This window comes from Acartia tonsa, chromosome 4, assembly GCF_053477335.1.
Source record: "Acartia tonsa isolate MP-2025a chromosome 4, ASM5347733v1, whole genome shotgun sequence".
In the NCBI taxonomy this organism is placed as follows: domain Eukaryota; kingdom Metazoa; phylum Arthropoda; class Copepoda; order Calanoida; family Acartiidae; genus Acartia; species Acartia tonsa.
Window position 1 is genome coordinate 17,725,968 of NC_137263.1, and position 14,407 is coordinate 17,740,374.

The 14,407-nt window shown below is 32.6% G+C and overlaps 1 protein-coding gene across 1 annotated transcript in view; it reads right to left on the minus strand.

The window, feature by feature from the left end:
- LOC145316316 (innexin shaking-B-like) overlaps nt 1–5,321 on the minus strand; it is an 81,607-nt gene extending 76,286 nt beyond the window's left edge. Inside the window, exon 1 of the mRNA XM_080156748.1 lies at nt 4,323–5,321. The gene's annotated coding sequence lies outside the window, so the exon portion shown is untranslated. The remainder of the gene's footprint in view (nt 1–4,322) is intronic.
- Between the last annotated feature and the right edge of the window lie 9,086 nt (nt 5,322–14,407).

Sequence of the window (14,407 nt, forward strand, 5' to 3'; positions counted from 1 at the left end):
ATCTAGAAGTAGAGAGGAAGCGAGGGGCAAAAAGGTGTTGTTAGGGTTTAGAAGGGATCAAGATAATAGCATCATTCCTGAATTAATTTCAAGGTTCACAAGAATCTGCTGACAGGGATAAGACAATGGCCAATAAATTGATGTACATCCCCAATGATAATACGCAAAATTAACCCATCTGTAGATTGTAATAAGTGGTTCAAACGCTTGGACACTCGACTTAGTGAACCAAACAATAAAAGTTCAAGTGTAACTTTACAAAGTGTCTCAAAAATCAGCCATGTGACATCATAAAAATGAGGGATTATCCATCTCTTTTTTAGGGGTTTTCTTTCCCATGTCTCCTGTCATCTCCCTTTTATGACGTCACATGGCTGATTTTGAGACACTTTGTAAAGTTAATTTATGTCTCCGAAGTTGATAAGCCAACGAATAAGGAAACATTATTATAAAACTTTGGGGACTAGTGTAATAAACAGCTGAATGTCCCCTCCCTCCCTGACCTGCTTGACACTCAGGTGATAATACTGGCAACAAACAAATGCTGTGTGTGATGGCTGGAATGGGCTGGAATGAATTTACAGGCAAGATTATGTGACATTTAGTTACTAAATTTCCAGAAAAAAAGATTAGCAAAGCTATAATTTTTGTCAGAGTATTTTGAATATTTTCTTATTATCGCCCAGGTAGGCAGATGTATTTTTAAAAACAAAAGTAGAGGGATTCAAAAAGTAAACAGATAGTGAAAATGAGTGATAGGTTCTTTTCAACAGAACTAATGTATTCTTTTATAATTATAATTTACAAGTTGATAAAATATTTTCATTTGTAATCAGACACAAAACTTAAAAATCAAATTAATTTAATAGATAACTTGCCTGATTTTGCTGTAAAAAAGGAGATTTTGTTTATTGGAGCAGCTTTTGGAGTTTTCAAAAGCTTTATAAAAAAACGTAGGTAATTTGCCTCTTATCCAAAAATATTACCCCAAAATACAAAAGCTAAAAGATGACAAAAAAAGTGAATTTAGTTATTAAATCGTTAAAATTTCAGGCGCGCCAAAAACTACATATATTGTTGAAATTTTTCGTGATCAATTTTGACATTTAAGAATGAAATAGGCATTTAACACTTCTATCTAGTAAAAATAAAGAAATTCTTCAATAAACATATTTTAAATTTCGCAATTTAATTCTATAAAATATATAAAGGATACGTCTTTTGAAAATTTAGGTCGTAACAAAAAATAAAAATTGAAAGAAACAACAACGTTTTACATCATAAATAGATTTTATCATTTCACCTTTTGTGATAGGTGTTCTAATTTAACTCAATGAAAGTTCATTTGATTTAAAGACTTTTCAACATTTGTCAACAACCTGTAGCCAAATTTACTCTGACGTATTGACGTGGAGACTCTCGGAATAACGTACGGACAGACCCTCCATAGAGAGTAGTATAAAAATGTGTTATTTCTCTTTTTTTGAAGAACATTATAGGGTTTAAGATTCAACCAAATTGAATTAATTGGGTATAGTCCCTTTCGTGGCAACGCTCCTTTTGGGGGGATTCTTCGTATTTTTCACAGTAGCTTTTCTCTTATTTCTAGCCCCTGCGGGGCAATCACCTAACCCAATATATCCTAACCTAACCTAAAATAACCTATTAAAACCATTTTAAAAATACGAAGAATCTCCCCTTAAGGGGCGTTGCCGCGAAAGTGACTTTACCCAATTAATTTAATCTAATTTTGTATCTTTCACACTTAAACCGACTCAATGTGATTGTTTTTTAGAAAAAAATCTTAATTAAATTCTGATTTTTTTATAATATTAATTACTTTAAACAATTGCTTAAAGTAAGGAAGAAGACTATGAAAGTTGTAGGTATATACCTAGCCAACCAAATAATGTATTAATAAGTCTATTTTTGACGCGGTGCTTATATGATTATATTAGGAAAAGGTAGGTGAGAATGGTAATTGGTATTACATATAGAATTTTGCATAGCTTTTCTATAACTTTGGTATGTTTGCACGTGTGTTCTACAAGGACAGATAGATCTTACCTATCCTATTATATAAAGTAGTAAGGTTTATGTCTGTAGCTAAAAACTTCAAGAACTACTGATCCGATATGGCTCTCCTTTACAATGTAGCTTTTCATAGTTGCTGGGAAGGTTTTTAACTATTTTTGAAGAAGATACCTGCAAAAGGAGGGTGTCAACACTCTCTTAAAACAAGATATTAGGAAGAAGTACATTAATCTTTTTTCACCCCATATGGCTATACCCCTCCAAGGGGAATTTCTCTACACGTCACTGCATGAAATAATGGTCTGATTATTTTTAAACTTTGAAAACTGTGATTAGTCATAATTTATATTGCTACCACTCGATAACAAAATTGGTTAGTAAGTTCGCGTCACTCTTTTTTCATGCATGATATTTTCTAGTGTGCTTCACTTTCATGGATGTTGTCTTCCTTGTGTTTCTTATAACCTACAATTATAAGTCAACCAACTTATATTTTTTTGCAATTCTTTATGAAATATATTAGCTTATGCTTAAAGAAAGTAACAGTTATTTATCGCATCGTTTTAAATACGGCTTTCCGCAGATATCAAATAAAAAAATATAAGATTAAGTTTTGTGAGCCCCGAACGGATATTAGTTTTATGATTTTTTTTTAAAAAGTTTCGCGGAAAATTGTCTGTAATACGTTGCTTTACATGATTCAGTATGGCCGAAAACCGTATCAAATCCAATGGATATTTATCGGTTTCGAAGCCATACAGTAAAAAAAATTATTTAGTAATTTAGAAACAAAAACAAAATCTTAATTTCTGTATAATAATGAAAACTTTGTGAAATTTTTTTCTCAAGTATTTCATCCTAGAAAGGTATTTTTAATTTAATGTAAACTACAGGGTCATTCAAGAGAAATGATTTTTTTAAAAACTTAATTATGCATAGAAAATAAAACAATTTTGTAAAATTTTTTATATATTTGGAAAACCTATTATGAGACATTTATGTTTCAAATATTTGAAAATGATTATTTAAACAAATTATGCCCTAAAAACCGGTTTTTCCAAAGGCCTTTTTTTCGAAGATTTATTGATTTAAAGGTTGTAAAAAAATGCGCTTCTTTTTGAAATTCAAATTGCGTAGCTTTTGTTATTAGTAGAAAAATGTTATGCATATCGTTAGAATCGTCATAACCTCTGTTTTTTTAATATATAAAAACCATTCCTGTGATACGTATAATATAGGAGCTACGAGGTAAAATGTTCCAAATACGTAAAACTTTTTAACCTTTTTCTCACATTTTTCAATGTAGCTCCTAAACTACAAATAGCACAAAAACGGGTCTTATATTTTCAAAAACTAGAGCTTATGACGATTCCAACGGTATGCGGAACATTTTTCTACTATTAACATAAGCCACACAATTTGAATTTCAAAAATGTGTTTATTTTTTGCACACCCTTTAAATCCATAAATCTTTGAAATAGAGGCCTTTGGAAGAACTGGTTTTTAGGGTATAATTTGTTGAAATAATCATTTCAAATATTTGAAACATAAATGTCTCATAATAGGTTTTCCAAATATAAAAAGCATTTTACATAATTGTTTTATTTTCTATGCATAATTAAGTTTTTAAAAAATCATTTCTCTTGAATGACCCTGTATAATCATAAAATTTACGTTTTAATTGAATTTTGTTTTTTCAATATCTAAAAAGCTCAAGATTAAAAAGAGTTTATTTGTTATAATTTTGTTAGTGTGACTTAATCAAAGCATTTGTTAGTTCAAATATTTAGATGTAAAAGAACAATAGACTGTAAATTATTTATTTTAAACACGTTCTTTTATTCGTTGGTTTAAAAACTCTGAAGATTTTTCATTAAATCTTTATTGATTGGTACAAATTAACAGAGTCCAAACTTTTCCAATAATGGTTTAATAATCTTCAAACAAAAGAGGTAATATAATTTATCATAACATCATAATATATCAATTTAATTTATTGTCTTATCAACTAAGATCACTTTTTAAACCCAAGTATTTTTTAATTTCCTACTATTAGTGAATGGTCCCCCTGCTTCTTAGAGCTATGAAGGGGTCGAAGAGTGCAGAAAAAAAGCCTGTAACCATCCCATGACTTGAATCTTTAAAAAAAATAAAGTAGCCTAAAACCTTATCAAGACCTATGCGAAACTTCCGTAAACATAATCGGTTCAGTAGAAATTTTAAGCTTCAGACAAAAAAAACTTTTTATATTAGGATATGTTATCAAAATAAATAAAAAAAAAACTTACCTTCTTCACAAGAAATGTGTCTACATAATTGGAAATCACATAAAAGCTGCAGATTTTGGCGGCACTTTTTAAAACTGGCTGCTGTTACCCCGCAGCTGCTTTTCAATATTGTAAATTCTTATGTTAACACTTGTGTAACCTTTGCAGCAAAATATTTGTAATATATCAAAGTAAAACTAAACAGAAGAGAATATTATCCCACGTTTTTACTTGGACAAACTTTTTCACCACAAGGCATCACGATACTTGGATTCTGAGGGCCGAGGGATGGCACAGGCTTCAACAGGACGACACACAGAGTATCCACTCTTTTCACATCAGGACAAAAGAGAGAGGGAGTAAATCAGGCAGTAGCCGGTATTGTTTTGGGGTTAGATTTTGCGCTGTTTATGGCAAAATATCGCGGATTTGGCACTCATATACACACAGTCTAAATAACCCTCTCTCTCACTAGGAAACATTAACTCGAGAGTAGTTGAAAATTTTGTCCGTTGCAACCCCTTGTTCTTTATTTGTGTTTATTAATATATATTATGTATATACTAAGGGTCGAGTGGTGGACCATTCACCGGAGAAACAAAGCCCCACTCACTGCAACCTCTCGGAAGATAATATTCTCCTCTGACTCAAACTAAAGTGGGAGATGTATATGATGTAGTGAGCCAAGGGTGTAAAGTAAGTACGACTCTTTTGGCTTGGATTCTCTAATTTCTTGTGGATTTTGTCAGCAGGACTCTTTGGTTGCCCCGTGTTTGAAACTTCGGTGAAGAGAGTGTGAAATTTTGACGGAGCTGAATGTTGTTGGGTGACAGCCACCGCAAGGGATGAAATTGTGTGTGTGTGTGTGTGTAGAGATGTGAATAGCTTACCAGCTTCTATCAAAGTTAAGGCTTAGTGTTCACATGTTTGTAGTATGTATGTACAATATTTTCACTCAAAACTCTCACAATCACAATTTTCTTGCCTTTCCTGTCCTTAGCTGTTAAAACTGCTTTGCTAACTGGCCTCACACAATTTAATACCTTGCCCCCCACCCCCTTCCCCAAAATTTTTCCCGCATTTTAATATTTACCTTTCCCTTCTGCTTCCCCTGTTTCAGGATATAATTGTTACCCCCCTTTTTAATGGCTAAGATTTTACAGCTTACCTTTTTTATACCTATGATATGAAAATTTGAGTACCCCTTTAAACAAATAAATATTCACACTCAAGTTCAAATTTATAGTCGATAGAAAAAGAGGTGGGTAAGGATATATAGTTGGATAGATAGTTTAGGGAAAAAGAGATATCTAGAGAGAAAGAAAAAAAAGATAGAACAGAAAAGGAGAAATAAATAAAGCGAGGGGCGAAATAAAACAAAAAGGGAAAGTTAGATTGTGTACCTGTCCCCTCACCTCTGTTGCATGACACCTGCTTGTACCTGAAGCGCACGCGCCGCGCCAGTTTTAACAAACTTGGAGAGCGGTCAACACTTCAAACACTAAACTTACAGTAAAGTACTTTATTTGAAAGGATGTAAGATAAAGAGGAATTGGAAATTTGAATTCAAAAGATTTATTATTACAATAAGAGGAACTTAAGAGAAAGTGTAAGAGAGAGAGAGAGATAGAGACATAGAATAAAGAGAGAGAGAGAGAGAGAGAGAGAGAGAGAGAGAGAGAGAGAGAGAGAGAGAGAGAGAAAGAGAGCAGGAGGTAGAACATACATAGACAGAATGAAAGAAAGAGAGAGAGAGAGGCGGATAGGAGAAAGTCTGATAATATCCCTCTGAGCGACGGGCCGGTCATACTCCTTACACCAACACACACACACTCACACACACACATATGAATACACACCCAGACACACACTCACACACACACATTTATTACATTGTTTCCGCTCCTTCTCCTTAACACATTCTCTATCTTGTTAAGGAATATCCTAGTATGTGTGTGTGTGTGTTTTTAAGTGTGTTTTTGTGGGGGCTTATATGTGTGTGTTTAATTGTTTGTTTAATATTTTTCTGTGTGTGTCCGTGTGTGAGTGTGTGTGTGTGTGTGTGTTGGTGTCCTTGAAGCGCGGCACTATTCTTTTCCTTGTTTTGTGTGTAAAAGGGAATTTGAAATCATTTTTAGCACAAACATAGCAAACTTATACTAAGAAAAGAAATTTGTGAGTTTTAAATAATATGGAACATTTCATCATACTTGTATGAAAGCAATATGATACCGTCTGTCTATCTGTCTGTACCGAAGGATCTTACTAACTAATATGATTCTTCTTTACAACATAGCTTCTTATATGTTCTGGGAAGGTTTATCATTAATTTAGAGAAAGTACAACCATCCTCCCAGGAGAAAAAATGAGCCCTCACAATTTTTTCTCATTTTTGTTTAAAATTAAAATTTAGGGGGGGGGGGGGGAGGTCCACCTACAAAATTTATAGACGCAGTGTCCGTTTTTTGTACAGATGCCATAGGAATGAAATTTAAAGTTCCGAAATAAACCCTTTGATTGCACTGCATTTGCATAGAAATTCGGATGACAGACAGCCATCTGACTGAAAATGCAAATTTTAAAAGTACATGGAATAGAATGAATGACCACTAAAATACTACTTCTGAAAGTATAATGATTTAATTTGGTTTGCAGGATTTGTAAAATTATTTAGTAAACCTATTAAAAATATTCAAGAAACCCTCTATCATGTAAGCTCCGAATAAACATTTAATCCGAAATTTGCTGTATTGAGTTCAAGCTGTACCTAGATCTATTTAAGCTGATGATATGGCTACTTTACGTAACGTGCGACGGGTGTAGGACATACCCTAATTTTAAAGTAGCTGCACGCAGGGAGAAAGGAAACATTGGTCCCCAAAGTTTATTCGTGGCTTAACAACTTTGGGGACTTTTATTGAAGTTTGATTGGTGGGTTCATTAAGTTGATTGCACAAACATTTTAACTACTAATTATAATCTACTGAAGATATAATTGAGTTTATTATTATTGGGGATGTACTTTAATTTATTGGCCATTGTTTTATTCCTTTAGACCTTTGAACTGCAAAAAACTATGAGAGTAAAAACTGAAGAAAGAAGTTATGATGTTGTAATTGATATATTATTACTTGGATGTTACACCAGATTTTCAGTTTCTCTTATAAAAAAGAAACTTGCAGCGAGCTAAAATAACGTTACTTCCAACACACCCCTTTTACACCATTCCCTTCACTCCTACTGGATGATCGAACTAACCAATAAGTGATGTCCATGTTAGCAGCCTAAATTGCCGACAATTTTTACCCTGTCATAATATCCACATATATTCTACATCCATTGATGATGCGTAGACAAAATCACTTTCCTTTTCTAAATATTATGCCTTAATGACAATGAAATGTTTTGACCCAGTTTTTTTCCTTTAACTGAAATATGACACCATTTTAATCATGCTCGGCATCCGCGCTTCAGCCGCACATAGGCATCAAATTTTAACCCACCGCACTCGTGTGACAAAATTTTTTTTTCGGAAAGATAGATTGTCTGTTAAGGAACAGGTATAGACATCTAACAAAATTTTAATGTTATACTATGACGATTTCACAGAGATGGGGTTTTAAGAAAAATGCCGCGTTTTTCCGACATTTTTTATACATTGATTGATTGAATAAAGACGATAGGATTGCAACAGAGTATACAACTTAAGAATGCAAATTTTTAAAATTTTTATGTTAGCCATTTGTATAATGTCTAATACAGCTCTAAAAAGATGTATTAATTAATATGCAGAAAAAATGGGTTTTAGATAATTTGTTTTTCTTTTATGAAGGCTGTACCAACAAAAGCGAAATAATTAAATAAATAGTTGTATACTCTGTTTAGTTTTCACGAATGCCGCGCTTGTTCTACATGTCTAAAAAATGTCGAAAAAACGCGGCATTTTTTATAAAACCCCATCTCAGAAGCTTACAGGCGGCAAACAAGATTTTAATATTGTCTTTATTTTTAGCAGCCAAGACTAAAACAAGAAAAGACATTGTATCGCCGTGATTTAACTTGATATCTTATACGTTCAGTCAAACCGCTAGATAGGCGACTGACCCACTACTTGCTGTCTGATGAGGATGGAAAACCAGAAGGTTAACAAATCTTTGTATTTCAAGATGAAAACCAATGCTCTAAAAAATATAAAATACATCAGTCAAATAATACATATAAATGCGATAATCAGATCAGACAAATTCCGTGGCACAAAACATCCGTTTCTTGCATTCTCCGATGAACAAAGGAAAACGCGCTGGCAGAGACAACAACAAACTCTCGCACACGAATGCCGCACTATCGGAGGTGAAAATAGAGGAAATGTCGTCTTTTCTGATTCAGCGGAGTAAAGTTTAAGAGGCATAGGAAATTTTCACAAAGAGCACGATAAATGACTCAAAGAATGCTCCCTTTCTGATGCAGACATTTTAAAACTAGTCAGTAAATTTTTATATCTGTCTATCTATCCTCTGCCTGTTTGAGGATAGGTTTGTATAATAGTTATTTATCGGATAGTAAGATTAAAAATCATAAGATCAATTCCATTTTTGTTGGCCCTGAAGGACCAACGAAATGAGAAAAAAAAACATATTTTCTATAAAAATTTGATCTTTAAAGCATTGTATAGAGATGGACGGACAAAGTGAGTTAAAGAATAGTTGCTCATATGTCATTAAAATATACTCGCAAAAATTAAAGTCTATCTAAGCAATATGGATAAAACAAGGGTGACAACATCCATAAAAGCGAAGCACTGAAACAACTGGACAAACAGACATTAACACTTGTATAGTGTCAGAACTGAATAATCAGTATATAGATGCATAAGAGTCGAAGCAAAATTGGAAGTAAATTTGTTGAAAAAGTACTTTATACAGGATAGATGTTTATGGACATTTTTACATTTTTAGAACTTGATTATAGAGTTGCTTCACTTATAACATTATAAATTGTTGTCTCAGGAATCAATATACTAATCAGATCAATCGGACAATTAGATCACATAAAAATCTTTGTTAAAAAGTAAAAAATCAACATGTTTAAAATGGACGTACTGACATTCTGGTAATGATTATAGAGTTGCTAGGCTTTCTAAATCGTACCTAACTACTAAAGGAATCACCATGCAAAGTTTGAAATCGATAGGACAATTCTAACATGCCTAAATTAACAAAAAAAGCTATCCGTTACGGACGTACGGACAAAGTTTAATGATAACGTTTTCTTATTCGTTGGCTTAAGAACTTATTTGAGAATTTTTTGAAATTTGATTGGTTGGTTCATTAAGTGGAGTGGCCACATTTTCAATCACTAATTTCAATTTTCAGAAGGGGTAATTTTGTTTATCATCATTGTAAATGTACATAGATTCATCGGCCATTGTCTTATCCCTCTAAATTCAGACCAAATAGCCGTCTGTAAATAAATACCTTGCCACAGATATGTTTTTTTTAGTATCACACCTACTCTATCAAAATGGGCTACCGTATGTTCGTCTGTCTGACCAAGTCACTTGTATTCGCTTTCAGAAAATAAATCACAGAGTACATCTTTTTCTTTGTATTTTAGCACTCTTATAATTTAGCCGTTTGTTCACTTTAAATTGTTATTTAACATTTTCTGAATAAGCCCAAAGATAACTTATGAAAATATATAAATAGTAGCGCAACTTATGGACATTTTTGTTCTTGTTTATAAATGCATGTTTTGTCTACAAATCCGAAAATAAAGAACAAATAGAAACATTTGAAGTTTATACAAAACAAGCAGTTACGCCCCTAACATTTAGAAGCTCTATATTTGAAGTGGCAGAGAGGGAATATAAAAATAGCTTAAAACAATCCTAAGACTTCAATCTAAAAATAAAATAGCCTTAAATCAACAAATAACCTTACCAAAAATAAATAAAACCCAAACGGTTCATTAGTTATTGTCATTGAGACTTTAAATCTTCAGACAAAAACCTTACTACTTTTAATAGGACTAGCGGCTTCGCCCCTAGCCTCTAGGGGCTTTGCCCCAAGAGGTGATAGAAAATAATTTGGGCGAAATACGTAAAGGGACCAAGGAAATCCCCTTAAAAAAAAAAAAAAAAATGGGAGGTGGATTTTCTGTTTTTAAGGGGGGTTGGGGGTGTCCCACCCCCCAAGAAAATAGCCTAAAACCACCACAGGACCAGTAGGTATATTCCCTGAAGAGTAGAATCCGATCGGTTCAGTCGTTACCGAGATCTTAAGGGACGGACGGACGGACAGACAGACAGACAGACAGACATCATTCTACTTTGTATTATAGATATAAAAACCAAAAGAGATTGGGAACTAAAATAAGGGATAGATTATAAATTAATGAAAATAAGGCTTTTTAATTCTTAAGTTAAACATTAACAGTTAAAAGTTATATATCGCATCGTTTTTTGCGAATTATAAAATGAAAAATTATAAGATTAAAACCATTTTTGTTAGCCCTAAGGGGTTGAAGACCCAGGCTAAATCTTATAATTTTCATTTTAATTTTCGCAAAAAATTGTTTGTAATATGATGGTATATATGATTTTTCAGTATGGCTGAGAACCCGTTCTAACCCAATGAATATTAATTGGTTTCGAAGCCATACTGGAAAAATGTTGAAAATAGAAAGGAGAACATTAAATATAAAGGTGTACACAGGGATGAAGGGAAGGAAATTTAAACAAAATATGAAAGATTGAAACCTTTGAAATACAAAAATTGCTGAAACTTTCCTCCCTGAAATATATATCTAAGATATGCCATTTGTTTAAAATTAAAATAATTAAATTTCAAGTATTGCTTTAAAACCTATTAATATCCGCTGGAATAGAACCGGTTCTCAGCCATAAGGATTAATCATGTATAGGGTTGTATTACCGACAATTTTACGCAAATTCTAAATTAAAACTCATAAAATTAATACCAGTTTTGTTAGCCAGGGCCTTCATCCCCTCAGGGTTAACATCACTGGTTTTAATCTTAAAATTTATTATTCTAATATCCGCGGAAAGCTGTCTATAATACGATGAGATAAATAACTATTCTCACCTCTTGAATCTATTTAGATTTTCCTAATTGTATCTCATTCTTTGGACACACAGAAAACTGTCCCGAATTTGTATTAATTTTGAGGAACAAGACTCCAGTTACGTCATATTTTTCTTTCCCGAAAAAGGGAAGGGGGAAAGAAAAAAAAGGGAGGGGGGAAGAAAAAAGAGATGGGAGAAAAGGGGGTTTTCCCCATCTCTTTTGAAGAGATTTTCTTCCCCCCCTTCCCTTTTTCGAGAATGAAAAATATGACGTCACTGGAGTCTTGTTCCTCAAAATTAATACAAATTCGGGACAGTTTTCTGTGTGTCATTCTTTGTGCTTTGGGCAAATACTCAACTTTGTTTTAATATACAATATGTGTGTATGTGTGTATGTGTGTAAGTGTGTGTGATTGTTTATTTGTGTGTGTGCATATGTCTGTGTTTAATTGTGTCTGAAAAAAAATCCAGATTTATTGTGTGTTGACTATTGACTATTTACTATAAGGGATGTGGAGCCAAATGAAAAAAAAAGCTTAAAGAAATAAAATTTTTATGTAGACTGTAAAAAGCTAAAAAGATAACCTTTATAGTATCGAAGCCACTGTATAATTCCAAACCTCAAGATAACCCACTCGTTTATTCTAATAAGGACTTAAGAGAAAATATGATTTACTCAACTGTAATTTTAGATAGAGGACTAAAGTCAATGGGCATCTTCCCAGTTGGCCTGTCTGTAATGATCTTAGGGATATTAACGCTAGATAGATAGCTGATATTTTTTTTGGCGAAGATTCATCTGAGCATTTACACTACAATTCACTAGGAACATCAACTGCTTTTTAAACAAACTAGCGGCTACGCCCCTAGCATCTAGCCGCTGTATAGTTTAAGGGAAGGGCTGAAAATAACCTAAAACCATATTATTTATAAAAATGAAATAGCCTAAAACCATAGCCAAACTTATTTGTGAAAATAAAATAACCTAAAACCATCTCCGGACCTATGAGAAGGTTCACTGTAAAGGAGAACGATATCGGTTCAGCGGTTAGCGAGATCCTTCGCTACAAACAAAAAAAAACTTACTGCTTTATAAAATAAGATGAAACTGGTACGGTTTTATACAATAATTTGAACTATGGATTTAATTACTAATAGATCTTTCACCAGATTATCATATACCCCAATAAAGTGAAACTTGTAGCTGGTTGACAACGATACCCCCAATTACCCCATCCCCTCCCCTCCTACTGGATGAACGAACTGACCAGTAAGTGATGTTCATGTTAATTACCTAAATCGACTACAATTTTTCCTCTGTCATAATATCCACGTATATTCTACATCTATTAGAATATTGAAAAGTCCACACTCCTGAGATTAGAACTATTTATTATAGCCGTTTTTATTTAGAAATACTACTATATCACGTTATAAACAAAAGAAAAATAAGACATAATTATCAAAGAGAAAAGCTTTAGTAATTAAAAAGTAAAGAAAAGCAAAAGTACTGTAGTCTAGAATTTTCATTGTAGGTAAGTTGGGTATGTGTAGTAATATCCCCAAGTATGATAAACAAAATAGCCCCTTCTGTAAAAAAAATCAATGTTGATTGGACCAGTAATATGAACCATAAGATCTAATAAAGTCCTTTAAGATTATAAAGTTAGCTGTGTCCTTAGCCTCTAGGAACATATGTAAAGTGCGTTACTTTATTTTATGTTTTATTATTAATTGGCCACAACTTGGTCAAAAATGCTCACAAATCAGACCTTTTTTGACCAAAGATGCTCAAATAGTTCCTTTACAAGCCCAATCAATCAGTTTTAAGATATCTTTATATTTCAAGGAAAATTGATGAAAATACTAAAAAACGGCAAATTTGGGTGTTACCTTTTATATGCACAGATACCATAAAATCAACAGAAAAAATACTTATTTTTACTTTTCTATCATTTTTAAAGTTTTATTCTGTTAAATTGGCTATTCTTGAAGGGATTTATGCATTGATTATACTGAAACATAATATTAGACAGAAATTAATGTATTTCAAAGAAAGAAATTTTGGAAAATAAGAAATTCGACCTCTATCACTTCAGAGGACAGCTGCAAACCTCCAGTTGACAGGATGTAGTTAAATACTTGTTAGCAATAATAATTAGCCCAAAAAGTAAAACAAAAATTTTTTTAATATGGTAAAAAAATGATAATATAAATCTTAATTTTGGGGATGATGATCTTAAAGACGCTCTTGCTGTTGGTGATGATGACCCAGATGGTATCCAAATACATGAGCATTATGACAACTTATCTATTAAACTATGGTCCGATTTTTGTATTTGTAGCATTCTCCAATCAAGAGAAATCCCAAAACATACAATCATGGTTGTTAAATTCTCCAAGGTAAATATAGTAGTTTTTTAAAGATGGTTATATTTCTTGTTACAACTTTTAATTGGAGGCTGCTACAAATACAAAAATTGGACCATAGTTCAATAGATGAGTTGTTGTACTGCTCATGTACTTGGATACAATCTGGGTCATCATCACCACCAGTAAGAGCGTCCTTCAGATCATCATCCCCAAAATTAAGATTTATATTATCATTTTTTTACCATATTAAAAAAATTTTTGTTCCTTTTTGAGTATCTTTGGTCGAAAAAGGTCTGATTTGTGAGCATTTTTGACCAAGTTGTGGCCAAATAATAATAAAACATAAAATAAAGTAACACACTTTAGTTGCTTAGATGGAAAGTTTATTTTAGATCTTAAGATCTATATAAAGCACCCAGCAAATGCATTCCAGCCATTTAAACTTGCTTGTGATAATAGTTATTTCTCGCATTGTATTATAAAAAGCTTTCCGCCGATAAAAATGTAAAATTTATAAGATTAAAACCAGTCTTTTTGCCCCTTTTTGCACGGGCCTAAAAAAAACTGGTTTTAATCTTATGATTGTACATTTTTATAATCGTAGAAAACTGGACATAATACGATGCTAGACATAATTTTTTGGTATTGA